We start from the raw sequence: 18,447 nt of genomic DNA, 5'->3' as shown, positions 1-18,447 counted from the left end.
AACATTTCATTATCTGTGTTAAGCAATGTCAGTGAGCGATAAGGTCCCAATGCTGTGGGGTCCATATCCAGTTTTGGCAGGGATACAAGGAGTGCTTCGTGGAGTGTGGCTGGCATACAGGCAGCTGAAAGCTGTTCATCATAAAGAGTCTTCAAGTGAGGGGCTAGGATGGCAGCATATGTTTTATAAAATTCTGACAGGAGGTTGTTGGGGCCTGGAGTTATGCTGGTGGCTAGTGCGCAGATAGCCTCCTGAATTGCAAAGTCTGAAATGCCGCTATCAAGGTCCACCATTTGTTCAGGCGATGCTTGGGGGAGAGGCATGGAAGTCAGGAAACAGTCTATCTCCTCCACTAACGAGACTGTCAATAATGTGTATAGGGAGGTGTAACATGTGGGTTCGGTATGGATGTCTTGCTACGTGTGCAGTAGCAACTCAGATGTAGCACATGATGGGGAGTTGGGCTGTTCCTGGTGGATCAGCCAGGAGAAAAGCGGTGTTTTGACAGAATGGGATGCTTTATTAAGGCAGCGCAGCCTTCCCAGCAATTCTGTGCATTAGTGGTGTACCCGTGCCAGTTGCCATTTTCCTTCTGTAGTTGACTCAGCTTGGAATTCATAGCCTAGCAGTGCCTCTTCAACTTGAGATATGTTGCAGTCTGGCTGATGGTGTATGTTGCAAGAGTTTCCCAGGCATTGCTCTCTAATTTGTACCTTGAAGGCAACTCACTCTGTCAATTGAGAATCAGCTGTTTTACCGTTTGTGTCTAAATATTCTGTGATGCTGATGCTGAGTGATATACGAAAAGGGGGATCATCAAGTGTTGTCAGCTGCAATTGCCTGGTGGGAAAGGAGAGGGGTCTCTGATCCCAGCTCAGGCACAGGTATTGGGGATTGTAGTCCGAGTGAGTTCTACCAAAGTAGTCAGTGTCTGTGACATGAGGAAGTATGTTGGGGTTGCCTAGCAGGTGGTCTGTGCGAACGTGCAAGTCATGTGCATGAGAGTAGAATGAGTACACCCTAGCAATGCATTGCGTAGCCTCCATATATCCTGCAGCTGCCAGTGAGTCAGTCATTCAGCTAGCGCACTTGCTTTGGAGGTAGCAACCATTCTAGGAAGGGGAGTAAAGGAACGGTCTAGGTCGACCCTGAGGATGCTGTTGAAATCCCCTTCCATAGCCATGGGATCCCATTCCAGCATAATAGAACACCAGAGAGAGGGGCCAAGAACCCAGTTTGGTCAGAGTTGGGGGAGCATATGGATCCTAATAATATTTGGCAACCTTCAAGTCGACCCTGCATAAATACATAATGACCCTCGGGGGCAGCAGCCCTGGTGTCTGCAACACTGGGGCATTCAACCGTAATCCATACCAGAGCACCACACGTACAAGTGGAATAATTGGTGGAGTACACCTTCCCTCTTCAGCGTTTCTGTAACCTCCCAGTCTCTGTGTGGGTTAGGTGAGATTCTTGCAGGAATGATATGTGTGGAGCGACAGTGCAAATAAAAGTACACTGCATACCTGTAAGAGGGTGTGTGCTTACCCCACACGTCCTAGTAAGTATGATGGTGTCAACCATCAGGTGAAATGGGTAGGGTGGTTTGGCATGCCCAAGTGTTTTTTTTATGTGTTCATTTATTTTGCAAATAAAAAGCATATCCACAGATTGTGTATAACAGTTCTCCATATTAACGGAGGGGCCAGGTGCAATGTCATAGCTCAATATATAGGACACCTCAAATATTACACCAAAACAACAACATAATTGTGTGTGCGTATCTATTTCTGCTCTGTATCCTGCTGTCCCTTTGTGTCTACTGGAACCCCCCCAGTGCCCCGCTCCATGATCAGTATGGTCCTGCACCCGTCATTCCAGCTCACTCATGTTCTGGCTACTCTCTTCCACCCCAGGTGTTCCTCTCCACATGTCTGCACGCAGCAAATGTCTCAGCGTGTAGGCGCTGCCCTTATCATGTCCAGCAATCTGCAGTGGTGAGACAGAGTCACTTCACAGGGGACAGTCATCCAAATGTGCCTCAAATCTCTTGAAATACAGGGAGTGCAGAATTATTAGGCAAGTTGTATTTTTGAGGATTAATTTTATTATTGAACAACAACCATGTTCTCAATGAACCCAAAAAACTCATTAATATCAAAACTGAATATTTTTAGAAGTAGTTTTAGTTTGTTTTTAGTTTTAGCTATGTTAGGGGGATATCTGTGTGTGCAGGTGACTATCACTGTGCATAATTATTAGGCAACTTAACAAAAAAAAATATATACCCATTTCAATTATTTATCATTACCAGTGAAACCAATATAACATCTCAACATTCACAAATATACATTTCTGACATTCAAAAACAAAACAAAAACAAATCAGTGACCAATATAGCCACCTTTCTTTGCAAGGACACTCAAAAGCCTGCCATCCATGGATTCTGTCAGTGTTTTGATCTGTTCACCATCAACATTGCGTGCAGCAGCAACCACAGCCTCCCAGACACTGTTCAGAGAGGTGTACTGTTTTCCCTCCTTGTAAATCTCACATTTGATGATGGACCACAGGTTCTCAATGGGGTTCAGATCAGGTGAACAAGGAGGCCATGTCATTAGATTTCCTTCTTTTATACCCTTTCTTGCCAGCCACGCGGTGGAGTACTTGGACGCGTGTGATGGAGCATTGTCCTGCATGAAAATCATGTTTTTCTTGAAGGATGCAGACTTCTTCCTGTACCACTGCTTGAAGAAGGTGTCTTCCAGGAACTGGCAGTAGGACTGGGAGTTGAGCTTGACTCCATCCTCAACCCGAAAAGGCCCCACAAGCTCATCTTTGATGATACCAGCCCAAACCAGTACTCCACCTCCACCTTGCTGGCGTCTGAGTCGGACTGGAGCTCTCTGCCCTTTACCAATCCAGCCACGGGCCCATCCATCTGGCCCATCAAGACTCACTCTCATTTCATCAGTCCATAAAACCTTAGAAAAATCAGTCTTGAGATATTTCTTGGCCCAGTCTTGACGTTTCAGCTTGTGTGTCTTGTTCAGTGGTGGTCGTCTTTCAGCCTTTCTTACCTTGGCCCTGTCTCTGAGTATTGCACACCTTGTGCTTTTGGGCACTCCAGTGATGTTGCAGCTCTGAAATATGGCCAAACTGGTGGCAAGTGGCATCGTGGCAGCTGCACGCTTGACTTTTCTCAGTTCATGGGCAGTTATTTTGCGCCTTGGTTTTTCCACACGCTTCTTGCAACCCTGTTGACTATTTTGAATGAAACGCTTGATTGTTCGATGATCACGCTTCAGAAGCTTTGCAGTTTTAAGAGTGCTGCATCCCTCTGCAAGATATCTCACTATTTTTGACTTTTCTGAGCCTGTCAAGTCCTTCTTTTGACCCATTTTGCCAAAGGAAAGGAAGTTCCCTAATAATTATGCACACCTGATATAGGGTGTTGATGTCATTAGACCACACCTCTTCTCATTACAGAGATGCACATCACCTAATATGCTTAATTGGTAGTAGGCTTTCGAGCCTATACAGCTTGGAGTAAGACAACGTGCATAAAGAGGATGATGTGGTCAAAATACTCATTTGCCTAATAATTCTGCACTCCCTGTAGGTATCTCAAAAAATTAGTGGATCTTTCCCTCTCCCTCTAGTGCACAGCCGCCATTGGACTGCCTGTTCAGCCTCGGCCTCGGCCTCAGCCTCGGCCCATTTGCTCAGTTCAGCATGCCATTTGTGCACATCTTACTGTGAGGCACTCTGTGCCTACCAGTTGTACAAAATCTGCAGGTCCTGGAAGAAGGACTTCTTGAGGACCATCAGGATGGCAATGAAAAAGTGTAGCAGTCTAGGTAGCACCAATATTTAAGACACTGCAATCCTTCCCAGTCGCATTAGCGGTAGGCTAGTCCAGAAGGGGAGTGATCGGCAAATAGATTCTGATGTCTTACCCAAGAACCCTTCTACGAGAGCAGCCTCCTCATGATATACATGGACCTCTAAGTACTTCAGGGTGTCAAACTGCCAGGGTAGTCCAGTGTCCGGCAATGGTGTCTCTGAGCGTCTAATAGCAGTGTTGGGGGAAGAAGCAAGAGTTGTCCCCATTGATATGGAGTACCAATAACACTCCCAAAGTTGTTTAGTATGGTCATGACACCCGGGAGCACGGTAGGGTCACCTTTCACGTAAACTAGTGCGTCATCTGCACACTGGGAAACCATCTGCCACTGCCCCTGTACCAGCAAAGCCCACTGTGGTGCCCAGTACCTCAAATGACACACCAACGATACCATCACCAGACCTAACAGTGACAGAGACAATGGGCATCCCTCTCTTGTCCCCCTGGTGACGGAAACCGGTTCTGAGGTTATACCCCCATGCGCACACAGGCAACAGGACTGGTATGCAGTAGTGTCACCCACTAGAGGAAGAAAGGGTCAATGCTCATCTGCCACAAGGCTGCCATTAAGTAAGGTCATCCAAGGGTGTAAAAGGCCTTCTCCACGTCTAGCGATGCCACCCATCCCTTCGTCCCCCTGCGTCTTGCCCAGTCAGTGGTATGAAAGAGTCTTCTCAGATTGAGGAACACGTTCCTCTCTGGTATGAAACAATTCTGGTCCTGGTGTACCAGTGTCCCCCCACCTCTGTCTGTCTGGTAGCCATAATCTTACCAAACACCGTGTAATCTAGGTTGAGCAGCGATAGTCGATAGTAGGACTTCACATTCAGGGGTCTTGTACGGTTTAGGAAGCACAACTATCACTTCCTCCCTCACAGAAGGCGGAAGATGCCCCTAGGTCAAAGCCTCCTCACACACTTTCAGCAATTTAGGTGCTAGTGAAGTCTGGTAATAGGCATAGAACTCAAGTAGAATCCCGTTGGTGCCTGGTACCTTTCCATGTGCCATATGTGTGAAAGCCCCATTGATGTCTTCCAATGTCAGCACACTATTGAGTTTCTGTCATTGCAGGGGATTAATTGTGGAAATCTGTATCCCTGCCAAGTATGTATTGGTTGTGTCTGCTGTTATCCCAGCATGCCTCGCATACAGCCCCTTGTAGTACTCCTTGAAAACCACATTTACTTCAGCATGTGAGTTCACTATGCCCCCGACCTTAAGTGGATATCCGCAATCAGACAGCTTGAGGATTGCGTCCAGAGGAGCCAATCCAGTAGGTGGCCAGCTTTATCTCCAAGTTCATGCTGGCTCTAGAGATATGATTTATAGTTGAAGTGGGACAGTCTGCCTAAAAGTGCCCTGTAGTCTTCCTGCAAGGACCTCAACTCCTGGCGGCTAGGATGGCTCATAGTTCCTTCCATCTTGAGTGGCCTGATGTGATCCTCTATTGCTAGTACGTCTAATGTGAGGCCCGACCGCACCCCAGAGACTGTTTTCAAGCACAGTCCTCACAGAACTACCTTGAACGAATTCCATTTGATGAGTGTCCCCAAGGCAATCCCCTTGTTGTCCTGAAAATAGTAGTCTATACCATCCCCTATTTGGGTGGTGAACCCTGCATCCTTTAGTGTAGATGTAGGCAGCCCCCAAATGGGGATATTTTGTCTGGGTCTACCCCATGTGAGTGTATCAGTAGTGGATTATGATCTAAGATGGTGCACCCCAAGTATTCTGCCTTTGTGCACTTTGAGCCAAACATCATATCCAGTCTGAAGAGTAGGATATGTACCGACAAGTAATGGGAATATTCCCTGTCCGCTGGGTGTAGTAACCTCCAAATGTCCCCCACCTGCATGTTGTGCGCCCATGTGGGAAAATGGGGTGAAACCATGCTTGCCTACACCCCTGGGAATAGGGGAGTAGTTCATTCAATTGTGGGGTTTAAGATCCCGTTGAAGTCTCGACACCAAATAGTGGGATCCGCGGCACCCGCTAGTAGTGTGTGTGTCAGAGAGGAGAAAAAGCCCACCTGTTCTGTGTTTGGGGCATATAAAGCAACCAACGTCAAGGGGAGCCCATCTGATGTTTCCCCCACAACTACAAAATGGCCCTCTGGGTCTATTTTGGTTTGAGCAGTCACAAAGGAAACTTCTAGGGCAACCCACACTAACACCCTCTAGCCAAACCTGAAAAAGACATAACATAAGCACCGTTCTTTCATCACTTAGTTAGTTTGGTAAGTTCCACCTCTGTGAGATACGTCTCTTGCAGACAGACGAAATGTACCTTTCTTCACTTAACGTAAAAACCCATACCTCTCACTTTCCACATAAGTAATTTGTAGCAAAGTGGGCTCATGTAGTGACTATATGTCGATGCTCCCCATGTGTTCCGGGGTGTGGGTAGCGCGCTACCTTCCTTGACTTTACACATGCGTGAGCAAATAGAATAATTCCCCTCAACTCCCCTCCCTAGGCCGTCATGCAATAGTGCTGTAATAGCCCAAAAACAGTGCAAAATATAGCAAACATTCAAAACAGCCCTGTGGATAATGTGGGGTAGTACATGGCAACCATTAATACTATGTAGATTGGTCTGTGAGTGACCCAAACCCATAACAAAGGTTTGTTCTTTCCCATCTCACCAACCCATTCGACCACTCCCCAACAGTGTTATCCAATCCACTAGGTCCAAAAGTGCACTCTGTTCCCGAGTTTTATTGTAAGGAGTGCAGAAAGGTTCAGAGGTTCATAGAAGATCAGCTGTCACTGAAGTGATGAGGGGTCCTCCCAGTAGGATCTTTGGCATCTCATCAGAAAGGGAGCCACACAGCGAAGGTTTCCATCTAGGCCTCAACCACCAGATCTGGTGCCTGGGGAGCCAGTCTTCTCCATCTCTGCCATCACCTTTGCCCCTTCCTGAGCTGCCTGTTGCCTATTAGGGCAGGCCCATGAACTTTGAGTCATGTTATGCCTGTTCCTTACTGTCTTCCTTCCCTCACCATTCTCCATCTGTTCTGTGGGTGGGTGTTCTCCTCTGGACTCACCTCGCCAGGGGTTTTGGGAGCACCTCTGCTCTTTGCATGAACTCAGGTCTCAAATTCCCCAGAGCTGGCTGCACCTCTTTTGACCAGGCCTCTCCTCGCAGCTCCATACAGCATTCAGGGACAGGCCAGGCCTATTGCTTGTGTAGCCAGGTAAGTGCCTTAGAAGGGTTTCACTTGCTGCAACGGCAGGCCTAGGAGTCTTCCTGATCCCGCTCGGAGCCCCAGCAAGAAGTCCCCTGAGGCCTACATTGTGGGTTGCGGCCTAGGTAGTCTTGATGGTCTGTGCGTGTACCACCTCTGTTTCTGTCCATTGGGGGAGGGGCCAGTCACCGTGCCCTGTCACAGCTGCTCTAGGCTATCGAGGCTGAAGGTTGTGTTCTGCTTCCTTGGGGCCGAGCGTATTGCTGTCCCAGTCCAGTCCACCATTCTGGCCCGGGTTTGCAGCCATGTTCGGTGTGGTTGTCTGCGTGCCGGGTGTTCCATGGATGCTCTGATCAGCGTCTGTTCCTCTGCATGACTCTCGAGGATGCTCTGGCAGTGTCACCCCCCGAATTACATCAGACTGGGAGAAAGAACTACCCCATTAGGCCCGGATCAATTTGATTTTGGCACAGAGCTTGGTTTTACGTGATTCCTCCTGCCGCCATCTTGGCCACACCCTGTTTCTGGCCCCCATTAGCGGGTTGGGGAGAAGCAAACTAGCAATGTATAAGCAGAGTGGGTGCAGGCGGCAACTAAAAACAGTTGAATATGAACACAAGTAAACTTTAAATATCATATGGAGCAGAGGTTCCATGTGTCCCATTGAAATGTAGCCAAAGCAGCGGTCCGGCCTCCACATTACGACTGTGGTGGAGCAGCCACAGCCCGACCACTGGCACCGCCAGTTTGCCGCCAGTCGACAGCCTTGCAGCGCTGGCGGTCTTACTGCAAGCAGCGATGCCCTGGGGATTACGAGTCCCCTCTCTGCCGGATTTTGCATGCCGGTCCCACCGCCATGCAAAGGCTAGTGGAGACAGGGTGCTGGGGGCCCCATCGGGGCCCCTGCACTGCCCATGCACTTGACATGTACACGGGCCCCCATGGATTGCCCTGTTGTGCTTTTCACTACCCGAATTATGGGCAGTGAAAAACGCAACGGGTGCTGTCGCACCCGACGCACACCAACATTGCTGCCTGGATTACGAGCCGGTGTCAATGTTGTGGTGAGTTCCGCTGGGCCAGCAGGCGGAAACGCTGTTTCCGCCCGCTGGCCCCACAGAAAACTCATAATAGGGCGGAAAAAAACAGAGTTTTGGTTTTCCATCCTAAATAGTTTGACGGGCAGCTTGCCAAACTCAAAATGAGGCCCCTGGTGTCAGTAGAGGGAAACTAACAAGGGGATGTGTGGATGCCTGTGGGGTGTGTGTTTGTCAGAACCCAGGTGTAGTATAGTCTAAGATGATGTGGTCACAATGTGGACACATACCAGATGTTTAGGGTGCGTGCATGACAGTGAATTCAGTTGATCAGGTGCACTGCGAAGGAGCAATACTCTGTAGCTAGCTGTGGTTGATGGAACGTGAGCAATGAGTATGACAGTGCAGTAACTGAAATTTGAAGAGTGCAGAGTAAGGTGGAGATAGCATGGTGTGACCCATCATCGTCTGCAGTCTGTGGAGTAACTCTGGGTGGCGTAACAGAGTCTTGAAGAAGCTGGGGATCGAGAAGCCATCTCTGTTAGTGGACCTAGTGTTGTCACCATCTGAGTCCGTGGGCTGTGAGTCATCAGGAAAAGCAGCCACCATCTGCAGGGTGACTACTCTCTCATGTCAGCTTCTCAAGATCAGGTGTAGCTTGTGTCCGTGAGGCCTGCACCTTGATCCCGCCCACACCCGGCTGCTGCAAGAAAGCAGGTCCCAGGCCTCTTCAGGATCCAGTCCCAGGCCTTTGTAGGATCAGTAAAGAAGTTCCTGCTGCCTTACGCAACAGCCAGAAGTCTTGCTGGGTATAGGAGGGAACAGCTCACGTTGGCATCACGGAGCCTGAATTTAATGGCAAGGAAATTGCTGCGTTGGCACTGCACTGCCAATGTGTAGTCCGGGAAGACCATTACACATGCACTGTCAACCACCAGATCAGCTTGCTTGCGGAGCTCTCCAAAGCGAGATCCTGATCTCTGTAATGTAGGAAGTGGGCGACGAGGGGCCTGGTCGCAGGTCCAGGAAAGGGCCTCCTCGCCGGGACCCAATTGGCACATTCTATGAAGAAGACGAGCAAGAGTGAGGGAAGTGGGACAATACCCAGGGTCTGTCTTCTAGGTAGGAGATTGACAGTGTCAATCTTAATTTACAAGGAGACACACAAGATCTCGATAGCTGCCAAGATGATGTCCTGTTTGACGCCACACCAGGGGTCTGTGTAGGCAGAATTGGTTGGCAGAATTGGTTGGCACAGGGTCACAGGCTGGGTTCCTTAACTGAGTCACCTCATGGTCACTGGAGGTGGAGGGTCAAACACCACCAAAAAGATGAGCAGATATTCCAGGGTGAAGGGGCCCGCTTGCAAGTTCCAGAAGTCGGAATAGCACACCGCAGCACAAGCAGTCCCTGGAGGTGGTACAATACCCAGAGTGTACCGTGCTCAAAACAGAAATTACAGACCAAACTGTGCGTGTCAGAGAGCAGGGCACAGACTAGTTAACTGCACAAGTAGCTGTCAGGGTGCACGATGAGCAAAGGTCATGTAAAAAGCCAGTAGGGAGGAGGGGCCTACCTGCAGGTTTCAGAGGCCGTAGGAGTATTATGCAGCATGTGCCACTCAAAAGATGAAGTGGGTGGTCGGCTGCCATTGTAGTCCGGACTGTGGAGGAGTGACTACTAGGCTCCCGACTCCCAGCCAACGGTACACATACCACAGTAAGTAGCACCAGGAAAGTGCCAATGGGGTCCAGATCTTGTCACATGGCCCTTGTGATGGGCACAGGCCGGTGAAGAGGGGCAAGTCAGCTAATGAAGGAGCAGGCTATTTCTGCCGTAGCTGCACTCACAGGATCCGCATGCACCATGCCACTGGTTCAGTGTTATGCAGTCGGTGAGTGCAGGCACACCCCAATGCCACAAAAGTTTCACCAGCCACCTAAACGCAAAGGGAGTAGGGTGAATGGGCCCCTCTCCACTGCCTGCTCTCTGCAAGGTTGCAGGTCAGTGCCTCCAAGCAGGAGCCCTCTTTAAATGAGTGTATGGGCGCAGGTGGTATAGAGTACAGCTAATTCAGCAAGTCCAAATGTCTTTTCACCCCTCCCCAGGTGTAGCAGGAACCATACCAGCCCAAGGAGTCTCTTCCCCTCGCAGGGCCAGGCATCCAAGCGTTGCATGCCCACATCATCAGTTCCCCCCCGGGCCAAACAAGTCCAAACTGCAGTACTGCCCTGGGGGCAAAGACCTATGGTGGGCCGGCCTCTCAGCAATTGTGCGGGGCAAGCCCGGCAGCTGTCTGTGTAGTGCGGCCATAAGCAGAGGCAAAACTCAGGAGGGAGCTTCGCTGGTTGGGGACACAAGCAGAGAGCCTCAGCCAGTAACAACCCCACTCACATCACTTCCCAGCAGGCACTGTTGACAGGTCATGCCTACCAAGGCCACAGGGTACGTACAGAGACTGGTAGGCTGGGGTGCTGAGAGTCAATTCACTCTGTGAGCCCCCACTGCCGACGGGGGGGGCATGCATTCACAATACAGGAGGCTGAGGTAGGAGGGACAGCAGAGATGGATGTTAGGGGTGTTCACAGTGTGAGGGAAGCAGCTAGGTTGTTCATGGCAGCAAGCCCAGGTGTAGGTCAATGCACAGCTGTCTGTAAAGGCACTGGGATCATCAGATGCCACAGACACCACAGGTCAGCTTGTGGTGGAATCAACATTGCCCTGGGACTGCCACTGCCCGATGAGGATCATCCGCCGAGTCGGAGGAAGCGATGGCCACCAGAAAGCAGTGACTGTGGTAGATAACGGGGATTTTCAATGCAGATCGACTCTAAAGAACAACCTCCATCTTAGCTCCGCAGGCCTCGCCGCCCTGACTCCCCATTTCATCATTAGCATCTGTGCTAGAAAATCCATTCTCAGCTGCCATTCATATCATAGCCCCTTGATTTGCTCCAATTGCTTTTAGTTACACATTGAGATAAGTATTGTTACCTTTTAATCAGTAAACTGACACCAGGCATGCTCACCTACACTTTAAAGACAACTCTCAGAAACACACCTTATTTATTTGCAACGTTTGATAAATTTCAGTTATGAATTAATAAACAGGCTAGCAAATCACCCCATTCATGGTTTCTAGTGTTCTTAAAACTAGGGTCCACATTACGAGTTGGACACTACGGGATGCCTCTAAGTATCACACCCCATAAAAATAAACAACTATGTATTTGGTATTTATCGGGTGCAGTAATTAGCACCTATTACAGGTTTTTGGGGAATAACATGGAGATTTTGTGCTGACAGCATCAATATTCTCATGTCCAAATATTTACTAGACACTTTCACCTGATAAATAATGGCAGTTATAACAGTGACTGATACACTTTAATAAATCCCCAGTGTGTTTTAGTCAAACGTTTAGGTCACATGTCAATAGGCTGGAAAATTGCACCTCTTTCAGGGTTTAAAATATGCACCTGGAAAATAGAGTTGGAATGGTGTTCAATATATGCTGGGTGCAGAATTTGTGCCCCAATACAGTTTCCACATCTCAGAATGAAGTATAACAGTTTAATAGCACAAAATGTTCCCCATTCAGAAGTGGACAAAAGAGATATGGGCTCTGCTTGCCCACAGGTTTGCACCACATCAAAACCCGCAATGTGGGTAAATTGTGCTATGGTTGTAATATCAATTTGAGCTCAAATGGATGTTAATTCCCAATTCGGCACCAGTGCACCATTTGGAATCAAAACCTTAGTATGGAAGAGATAGATCAGATGCTGCATCTCTACGGCTGAATGTTAGATAAGGTGTTTGGACAAAATATTGAAAAGAAATATCGTAGTAGAAAAATATTGTGTCAAGCATCCTGGGATGTCAAAAATATCATGAACAGGAATATGGATTATAAAAATATAAATCTAGGTGTTTTTAATATCCTCATAACAAATATTGTTTTTGCAAATAGTGTATGTAATATTGTTTGTAAGTGTTAATTAGTAAGCAATTTATTGTAATGTGTTTGATTAAATATGTTTAGCATTTTTGTGTTTTTGTAATATACTTTTTAGTGCCTAAAACCTTCTCCAAATTTGTGTAGATTGGAGTGGGTACAATGAATGTCACCCCTTTAATTTCCAACACCTTCCCCAAATTGGCTTAGATTGGTGTGGGAATAGTAAATGTCACCCTTTTAGTGTCCAACACCATCCCCAAATTGGTTTAGATTGGAGTGGGAATAGTAAATTCACCCCTTTAGAGTCCAACACTTTATTAACAATGATTACAGTGGAGTGTGATTTTTCAATTTTATAATTTTAGTATGAAATCGTTTGTTTAAATTGTTTTTGTATGTAATAGAAATAGTTTGTGCTATTCAATTAGTATTGTTGGTGTTTAGAAATCGAATAAAAAATAGTTGTATGTTTGTAATAAATAATATTATTATTACGTTTATAGAATGAAGACGTAATACATTTTCCTCATTTTGTTTACAAAGTTCTTTTAGTGTATATTTTTAAATTTTCAAACATGCAAACTTAAAATTAAGCATTTAGTAGAGATAAATACATTTTTTAAAGTATTATTATTATTATTGAATAAAAAATGTAAATCATATTTAAAGCGTTGTATGTTGTACATTTTCCATTCTTTCCACAGTTTAGCCTTTTTAAAATTTCTTATTTTCAACATCATTTTATCATGTTTTTTCACTATGTATTAACTGTATACATTATAAACTAATATTTAATTTATATTTTACAATTTCTTTAAATTTTCAAAACATTTTTGACATGTCTTAATATTTTTTTGGTGTAGGTTTAGATGTAGTAATAGTGTTTTCCACTTGTTTGTAGTTTTGAGTTTTCATACACTGTGTTGATAGTGTGTTGTCATATTACATTGTGTTATGTCACTTATTTTATGATGATAAAGTGCAATGTACATGTATTTTTGGGAATGTATTGTGTTTTGCGGGTGGGTTTTTGTTCACAGCTTTTTTCTATGAACGTTTCCTATGGTCTTTGGGAGTTACCTTTTTTTTCTTAAAGAAAATTACTTTTGGTTTATAATAAACCAATATTGTTTACTTTGATGTACTTTTTTGGGTTTACAGGAGAGTTTCTTTTTTCAAAGATTTTTTGTTTTTTTTATGGTACCTAGATACTTTGCATTGCTTTGAGGGATGTCTATTGGATTCTCTGTATTTTTGCATTTTTTTGGGCTTTTTGGACAATATTTTTTCAATTTTTGGTGAATTATTATTTTTGACTTCGTGGATACAGAAGACAGTTTGCAACTATTGAACAATAAGTCAACTTTACTTAATTTCTTCTGGTTGGAAATGTTTTATTTTATTGTTTGTATATGTATTGTGTGATTGTTATTTGGAATTGTGTGGTTTATGTGTTTTGTTTACATTAGATGATAGATTTTGTTTGTTTATTGAGCTTTTTGGTTGTCTTAGGTGTACATTTTTTGAGTAAATAATTTATGTATTATTTCATTATTTCAGTCCTATTTAGCATTGGAGCTTTATTTATTATGTTAAGACTGATGTAATGAAATATTATGTGTATTATTTGTATACAAAGTGATTTGTGATGTTGGTTCAGATTTTGTGACAGTTTCTTGCGACTTTTGTAGGTTACTATTTATTTTATACCATGCTTTTGGCTATTATTTCTAACTAATCTACTCCCTTGTTGTTTATGAAGAGTTTGACTTTGATTCGTAGCATCTTATACATTCTGTTGGTTTGTTTGCTAAGTTTAGGTGCAATTTGGCTTACAAATTGCTCCCTTTGTAGTTTTTGGCAGCTTTCCTCTTTTTGTAATGCTTCTGTAAATGTATAAAGGTTAGTTTGGGTTCAGCCTAGTGTGGATTGGATTACCAGAGCCATTAAAGGAACAGGTTTTGACCATGGGAAGAACTATTAGATCCAGAGCAAAAAATTTGGATGTTAAAAGAACAGTGATGGTCACAACATTTTTCCCTGTCAATAATGAGGTCAAGAAAATGATTCGACGACATTGGCCTATGTTAAGGGGCACATGTACACAGTCCTTCTGATTGCGTTCAAGAGGACCCAATATATAAGAGATTATGTAGTTAGAGCCTTGCGGGAACCCGCTAAGAGGAACAACATTGGTGCTATGTTGTGGCTCCCGGCAGTGATAGGACTCTACAGGTGTGGAGACTGTTCAGTACGCAAGTTTACAGGAGATACTAAAGAATGGGGAACTAAGGATAGGCTGTACAACCTCAAATCATTTTCTAAATGTAAAACTCGTAATGTGATCTATGTAATCCAGTGTCCGTGCATGTTGAAATATATCGGTCAGATGCCACAGATGGTGAAACAACACATTGCACAACTCAGGAACCGCGTTAGGTGAGAAGTTGAAGGCGCTCCCTTGGTCAAACCCTTCAAATAACAAGGACACACTGCAGATGACATCTATTAGTAAGTCATGGAGGTGCTCAACATGCCAGTGTGGGGCGGAGATCTACCAAAGCTACTTGGCGTAAATGATTGCAAAAGGATGGATCATTTAGACTGTACAAATAATGGTTTGAATGATGCAAATGATATGAGAAGATTGGCTGTTAAACGATTATGACCAGATTGCAACATCTTGTTTCTGCTCTATGAAGAGCACATGGCACCCCATTTTGGCACCATTTTGAATTCCTGTAAATGATGGTATAGTTTGTATGGATACTGGTCTTCTACAGAAAAACTCTGAGTTGTTGAGAGATGATGTTATGTCTGCAGTTTTCCTATACACATTGGGAGTACTTGATGCTGGGATATTCCCTTGAGCAACCGTTTGGTACACAATTGGGCATGATTGGTATGGTTTGCAATATTTTGCTAAGGATTGTGTGTCAATAGGTGCTAGGTTGTCAATTGTATGGTATAGAAAAATATATAACACATTTTTTGGGTTACCACTTATATATGCAAAGTAATTTAGTGACTTTTTCCCACCATGGATTGCTGTGCACAGTTTTACCATAGTGACAGTACAACCCAAGTAGCCATTGTATCCACAGGCTTTCCTTACTAATTACCATTTTTGACTGTCCCCCTCCATCCCAGTGTAAGAGTCTAGTGCTGGAATATGTCGGACCACCTCAAAATGGTGGCCGCTTTGATGCTGTCTAGTGGTTGGAGATTCACTAGATAGATAACTGACATGTGATTGCCATGTCATTCAGATGCTGTGAGTCAGTCGCACAGGGCTGGTGCATTCTATATTGACCCATACACCGCCAGAGGTCAGTCAAGCTAGTTTGAGCATGCATTTAAGTGTGCTTTTAACAATCGCCTAAATTTGCCGATATTGAATGGATCATGGTCCTGTCTTTTTCTTTTCTTTTCCTTTTAGTAACATAGGGGATTCAAATTTGAAAAGCTCATCCTATTATAGCTACCTACAATCGTAGCAACAGCTCTTTTGTGAGTATGGTTAGAGTTTCATATTCACTCATGATAAGATAATAGGAGGATAATTGGAAGTAAATTTGTCATTATGGTGTATTCGCACTGACCAATTGGAATCAAGAGCGATTTGGGGCATTGGATGACCCTACACATAAGGTTTTACTCTTTGCATGGACCATAAGGTGGGCACTATTTGGTATGGTGAACCACTATAATTACGGAGATGTTCCCACTCTGATTTCTCACTAGTTTGACTATGAATGAGCACATATTGTTTTGTCTTCACCTGCTTTTGACACAAGTTTACTTTTTTGCATGCAGCACTATTGGCTGTGGTAGGCATGTGTAATGGGTGCCACACACGCACCATAAGATACTGAATTGTAGATTACTGCTAACGATTGTACCAGTTGGGTGAGTGATTAACTCCTTCGCTGCTAAGCCTTTTCCCCCTTCTGTGCTAAGCCTTCTTTGGCTATTTGGGGTAGTTCACTCTTAGGCACCTCATAACTTTTTGTCCACATAAGCTATCCATGACAAATGTGTGTCCTTTTTTTCCAACATCATGGGGATTCTAAAAGTACCCAGGGCTTGTGGAATTCCCAGGAGGGGAGTGAGAAATTAGCCAAAATACAGCTAAAGTTTTTTTTTTTTTGGTAACATAGAGAAAAAGTGCTGCAGAAGAAAGTGCCTGTGTTTTCCCCGGCAAGTGGCATCAATAAAGGGTTTGTGGTGCTAAAATCACCATCTTACTAACTTTCAGGAACAGGCAGACTTGAATTAGAAAAACATTTTGGCCATTTTACTGGGTCATAGCCCATTTTTCCTATTTTTCATGCTTTTAACCTCCCAGTTAGTGGTCCAAATGTGTGTGAAACCAATGGTGGACCCGGAAAGCTATATATTTCTGAAAAGCGGACAAAATTTTGAATTTAGCAATGGGTAATTTGTGTAGATCCTTCAAGGTTTTCCTATCGAAAGTAACAGTTGAATTAAAAACAACTATTGAAATTGACTTCTCAAAAAGAGCAATGTGTGTCTATGGGCCTGATTACGACTTTGGCGGAGGGTATCCCGCCTGCTGTGTTATGAGTTCCATAGGATATAATGGACTCGTAATTCGGCAGGCAGGATATCCGTCACATTTGGGAGGGAATAATCCCCTCTGCCAAAGTCGTAATCAGGCCCTATGTTTTCATCTGTAACTTTTTCTAACAATGGCAGATTTTCAAAGGCAATATACTGTTATGTCTGCTGGACCATTCTGGTTCTGGAGATATATAGAGCTTGTAAGTTCACCAAGAACCCGAGGTACCCATAACCAATAACTGAGCTGCACATTGTAATGGTTCTTCATTGTGTACCGGGCATACTGCATTTCATTTGGTAAAATAGCAAGATTGAAAAATAGGTAACAGGGAAACCTATGTTTTTCCGAAATGGGCACAAGATATGGAGTTTAGAAGTAGTGGTTATTTGCGCATCTCTGAATTTGAGGGTACCCATGCTAGCATGTGAATTACAGGGCACTTCTCAAAATGACTTCTTTCTTATACACTGTCTTACATTTGGAAGGCACAAATGCAGAGAAAGACAATTGGTATGAACACTTTTTCTGCTATTATGTGTTCACTCAAGTCTTGTGATACAAACGGTACCTCACTTCTGTAGGTAGGCCTAATGCCCGCGACAGGAAACACCCAAAAATGCAACATTTTTCCACTGAAAACTGATGCGTTTTTTGCAAAGTGCCCAGCTGTGGATTTTGGGGTCTAGCTCAGCCAGCACCTAGGAAAACCTAGAAAACCTGTGCATTTTTAAAAACTAGACACCTAACGAAATCTGGGATGGGGTGACTTGTGGGGCTCCCACCAGGTTCTGTCACCCGGAATTCTTTGCAAACCCCAAAATGTGTCTATAAACACATTTTCCTCGCATTTCGGTGATGCAATGTTCTGGAATCCGAGGGAAGCCACAAAATTCTGAAAAAAAATGGTACCTCACTTGTCTGGGTAGGCCTAGTGACCATGATAGGGTAGGCCCAAAAACATGCAGAAATGGAGGGGGAACAAAAGTGGGTCCAAAAGCCAAAAGAGCTATTTTTTTTTTACATTTTTAGGCTGACTCTTTTTATTGGGACAGATGGGGCAATACTAGGTGGTAGGAATTCTGCAGCTTCATGCGGATTCCAGGAGATTTCCATCACAGAATTGTAGGGAAGGTGCATGAATTTCAGGCAAAGTTGTAGGTTTGCAGAGCATTGTGGGTAAGCATGTGAATCACACCACCCTGGTCTCCAACATATGTTTAGTTTCAGATGTGTCTGGGTCTGGCAGGTTTTTCAAGGTGGCAGCTTACGCAAGTCCAAAAAGTGTAGCTGCTCACCATTGAAAGTGGGATGATATTAGGAGTTAGCCAAGCTCTCTTGGCCCATGTGTAAAATCAAAACCCAAAATAGTCAAATGTCCTCTTCGTTGACATTGAGATGAGATGCTTTAGTCTGTTGCAGCGGGGGTGGAAAGACAGTTTCCCCCTTTAGTTGGGGTGGGAGACATAACCATGCCTATGGTGGTAGGCACCCCCCACCCCTCTATTTTTGTTTTGTAATTCCCTGGCATCTAGTGGCCTGTCTGCCCCCCTTGGGGGAGGATCAGGGATAATTACCTCACCCACTCCTTAGGGGGCAGAAATACTTTGTCCCCATTTATTTGGGGTGTGAGCATGGCCATGGCCCCCCCTTTTAAAAAAAAATATCTTCCCTGATTTCTAGTGGGTTTTCTGCCCCCCCTACCCAGGTGGCAGAGCAGGGGTAATAATCTCCATCTGTCCACCCAGAGAGGGCAGCGAGATTGTGGCAATT

The sequence above is a fragment of the Pleurodeles waltl genome, chromosome 12, assembly GCF_031143425.1.
Source record: "Pleurodeles waltl isolate 20211129_DDA chromosome 12, aPleWal1.hap1.20221129, whole genome shotgun sequence".
NCBI classification, from domain to species: Eukaryota; Metazoa; Chordata; class Amphibia; order Caudata; family Salamandridae; genus Pleurodeles; species Pleurodeles waltl.
This window is presented reverse-complemented; position numbering follows the sequence as displayed.